The sequence below is a fragment of the Papio anubis genome, chromosome 1, assembly GCF_008728515.1.
Source record: "Papio anubis isolate 15944 chromosome 1, Panubis1.0, whole genome shotgun sequence".
NCBI classification, from domain to species: Eukaryota; Metazoa; Chordata; class Mammalia; order Primates; family Cercopithecidae; genus Papio; species Papio anubis.
The window spans coordinates 214,303,951-214,308,744 of record NC_044976.1 but is presented as its reverse complement, the minus strand read 5'-3'; positions in this window follow the sequence as shown (position 1 = coordinate 214,308,744).

Below are 4,794 nucleotides of genomic sequence, written 5' to 3'. Positions count from 1 at the left end.
CCCCAACCGCCATTTCTAACCGTCTTCTCCAGCGCGCGTGCTCACGTGCGCGAGCCCCGGGCGCGCGCCGAGGGGCGGGGCCGCGTTGGAGGGAGCGGGCGCGGCGCCGCTGCTTTGTCCCGCGGGGTGGGCCCCGCTACGGGGGTCGGCGCAGCCCACAGCCCGCCCCAGCCCACCGACCCGGAAGGCGCTCCGCGCTGGCTCGGCGGCCGTCGTCCCCTAAGTGTCCTTTGTCCTTCCGGCCACGGGACGAGCCTTTGGTGCCGGGGCAGCCCCACTCCGCACCAGCAGCCATTTAGTCCCCAGCGCCTGCCTCGCGCAAGCGGGGCTCCCACGCCCACCCCACTTCCTCCCTTTTATAGTTTCATTACTAAGTGGCTTTAAAATAGCACGGCGCAGTTCGTGTAAAGGAGACTGGGGACAAAATGGAGGGAGCGGCTCGCTAATGAACTTGCGTCAGGACATTGGTGTCCGCGGGGAGGGCGCGCGTGGGGCGAAGTCTTCCTGCGTCCCCGAGGAAAAATGCCTCTGCAACGTGCATTTTTGATGTGAAGTCGTGTTGCACGTTTCACTCTTCCCTACGACTGCGCCATAACGTGAAACAAAATACTGCATATTGGCGAGCTCAAATCGAGAACGCGTGCGTGCAGGGTCAAGCCCATTTTTCAGCCATCCAAATAATACAAAGCAATTTTTTCTAGTATTTATAATTTTTCCCCTTTAACTTTATGCCTCCTTTATGTACTTTTACATTTCACGTTCAGGTTATATGTATTTCAAAGGGCACTCTTGGGAGACTGGACTTGTAGAGTATGTCATTGTGCAGAGTCATGCTGCTTCGAACTCTGCTGCTCGCTGGCAGACAGCAAGCGCTCACTGTTAACGATGTCGAATTCATAAGCACTGTTCATTGGGCGTATTCTTATTCCGTAACGACCTTACTTGCATGCCCATTTAATACCTTTCTAGATCCCAGTAAAATACACGGTGTAGGATGTGTATGTGTCACAGTTATTTTTTTTTTAAAGTGAGGTTTTTGTGTGTGGGGGGGGATTGGGGTTGTTTTTTGTTTTTGTTTCTGAAACTGTAGTTAGAAACTACATACTGTGCCGGAACGCGGAGGCTCACGCCTGTAATCCCAGCACTTTGGAAGGCCGAGGCGGGAGGATCACGAGGTTAGGAGTTCGGGATCAACCTGATCAACATGGTGAAACCTCGTCTCTGCCAAAAATACAAAAATTAGCCTGGCGTGGTGGGGGGCGCCAGTAATCCCAGCAACTCGGGAGCTTGAGGCAGTAGAATGGCTTGAAAACGGAAGGCGGAGGTTGCAGTGAGCCGAGATCGCGCCACTGCAGTCCAGCCTGGGAGAAAGATCGAAGGTCCGTCTGGGCGCGGGGAGAAACTACATCCTGTTCTACTGTTTGCTAGGGAAAAAGAAGAGAGTCACCCTGCTGGTGATATCCTGCCATTTCTGGCTTCTCCGCTGAAATTCGAATGCTAACTATGCTTTGAACTCCAGATCTGAAAAGCAGTGTTGAAGGTAGTAATATTCCGTGAAGGAGCGGGGAATTCTTTCGAAGTGGTTGTTGATTATGTTGTAAAAGGAAAACTGGAAAAGTACCAAGTAAAACACCACTGAGTCATCCTATTTTATTTTTATTGTGACTTTGACAATTTGCTAGAGTAGACATTGTTGGGGTCCGTTTTATTTGCCTTTGAAAAGTATTTTCACATGGACGATTTAATTTTTTAAAATTATTTATTATTTATTTATTTATTTATTTTGAGACAGAGTCTCACTTTGTCGCCCAGGCTGGAGTGCCGTGGTGCAATCTCAGCTCACTGCAACCTCTGCCTCCCGGGTTCAAGTGGTTCTCCTGCCTCAGCCTCCTAAGTAGCTGAGATTACAGGCGCCCGCCACCACACCCGGCTAATTTTTGTATTTTTGGTAGAGAAAGGGTTTCACTATGTTGGCCAGGCTGGCCTCAAACTCCTGACTTCAGGTGATACGCCTGCTTCGGGCTTCCAAAGTGCTGGGATTACAGGCATGAGCCACTGTGCCTGGGCTATTTTAAAATTTCTGTTTTCACAAAATTGCATAATACTTCCATTTTTAATTAACAGTTATAGAATGGAAAGTAAAAATCTCTCTCAGTTCTTTCTCTCCTTTTTAAGGTAAATATAACAGTTTGATGTCTCTCTTTCTAAACTCTTCTTTTTCCTTCTTAAAAAAATTATTTGTAGAGATGGGAGGTGGGGGGTGGTGTCTCACTATGTTGCCCAGGCTGGTCTCAAACTTCTGGACTGAAGTGATCCTCCTGCCTCACCCTCCCAAAGTGCTGGGATTACAGACATGAGCTTTGGCACCCGGCTTTTTCTTTTTCTTTTTCTTTTCTTTTTTTTTTTTTTTTGAGGCGGAGTCTCGCTCTGTCGCCCAGGCTGGAGTGCAGTGGCTGGATCTCAGCTCACTGCAAGCTCCGCCTCCCGGGTTCCCGCCATTCTCCTGCCTCAGCCTCCCGAGTAGCTGGGACTACAGGCGCCGCCACCACGCCCGGCTAGTTTTTTGTATTTTTAGTAGAGACGGGGTTTCACCGTGTTAGCCAGGATGGTCTCCATCTCCTGACCTCGTGATCCGCCCCTCTCGGCCTCCTAAAGTGCTGGGATTACAGGCCTGAGCCACCGCGCCCGGCCGGCACCCGGCTTTTTCGTAATTAAATATTATCACATGAGGCCAGGTGCGGTGGCTCGTGCCTGTAATCCTAGCATTTTGGGAGGCCGAGGCGGGTGGATCAGCTGAGGTCAGGAGTTCTAGAGCAGCCTGGCCAACATGGCGAAACCTTGTCTCTACTAAAACTACAAAAATTAGCCGGAAGTGGTGGCACACGCCTGTAATCCCAACTGCTTGGGAGGCTGCGGCAGGAGAATCGCTTGAACCCGGGAGTCAGAGGTTGTGGTGAGCCAAGATCGCGCTATTGCACTCCAGCCTAGGCAACAAGCGCGAAACTTCGTCTCAAAAAAAAAAAAAAAGAAAAAAAATTATCACATGAATACCTGTATTTTGTCTTCATTAAAACAACACTGGAATATATTGGGTAAATAACGAAAGGCTGTATGTCACACTTGCCTCCATGCCTATGTATACATGTATCTGTATGTGATACATGCTGAAATGACACGGTACCACATCATTTGCGTTCAGTGACTTCCTTTTTGCTATGTATCTGGGAATTTGTTTTACGTATGTACTACAGATTTACCCATTCATTTTAATGACTGCTTAGTAATCCTTTATTTTCTTTCTGATTGACATTTCTGAAAGTTTCCATTTTTTACTAATCCCCCAAAAATGCTTCAATCAGCATCCATATGCATGCATATATGTGCATATGTTCAAGTATTTCTGTAGGGTAAATATCTGGAAATGCAATAACTGATTTAAAGGAGTATACACGATTTAAAATGTAATATATACTGCTAATTTGTCCTCCAAAAATACTATCAATCTACATTCCCCATCAACTGTGTGGGAGAGTTACCTGTTTCCTCACCTTTTCAACACTGCATATGTTCACATTTTTTAATTTGGGGGAGGGTGGGCGTGATGGCTCAGGCCTATAATCCCCTTGCAATTTGAGAGGCCAAGGCAAGAGGATCTCTTCAGGTCAGGAGTTCGAGACCAGCCTAGGCAACAAAGCCAGACTCCTCCCAACACCAATCTCTGTCAAAAACAAAAACAAAAACAAAAAATTAGCTGGGCTCAGTGGCATGTGCCTGTAATCCCAGCTTTTGGGGGGTTTTGGGAGTAGTTGAGGCAGGAGGAAGCATTGCTTGAGTCCAGGAGCTTGAGGATGCAATGAGCTATGACTGTGCCACTGCACTCCAGCTTGGGCGACAGAGCAAGACCCTGCCTCTGAGCTGAATCTGATGGGGGAAAATGGTATCTTACTGCTTTAAACTTTTCCTGGTTGTTACTGTGGTTGAGCATTCTTCCAAATGTTTATTGACCATTCTTTCTCTGAGAATTAACTTTCTATAGCTTTTGTGTGTTTAAAAATTCGGGGACAGCACTTTGGGAGGCCAAGGTGGGAAGATCACATGAGGTTAGGAGTTTGAGACCAGCCTGGCCAACATGGCGAAACCCTGTCTCTACTAAAAATATAAAAATCGGCCGGGCGCGGTGGCTCACGCCTGTAATCCCTGCACTTTGGGAGGCCGAGGCGGGCGGATCACGAGGTCAGGAGATCGAGACCATCCTGGCTAACACGGTGAAACCCCGTCTCTACTAAAACACACAAAAAAAATTAGCCGGGCGCGGTGGCGGGCGCCTGTAGTCCCAGCTACTTGGGAGGCTGAGGCAGGAGAATGGCGCGGACCCGGGAGGCGGAGCTTGCAGTGAGCCGAGATCGCGCCACTGCACTCCAGCCTGGGCGACAGAGTGAAGACTCCGCCTCAAAAAAAAAAAAAAATATATATATATAAAAATCAACCAGGTGTGGTAGTGTGCGCCTGCAGCCCCAGCTACTCGGGAGGGTGAGACAGGAGAATTGCTTGAACCCGGGAGGCGGAGGTTGCGGTGAGCTGAGATGGTGCCATTGCACTCCAGCTTGGGTGACAGAATGAGACTCTGTCTCAAAAGAAAGAAAGAAAGAAAATTGGTTGTGTATGTGATTTCCCTGTTAAAGCAGCTCTTTACAAGTATAGTTTTTAGTCCTGATATATGTAACGAATCTTTTCTGCATGGTCACTTCTTTGTTGTTTTTGTTTATGGGTCTTTTATTTCTCAAACATTTTAAC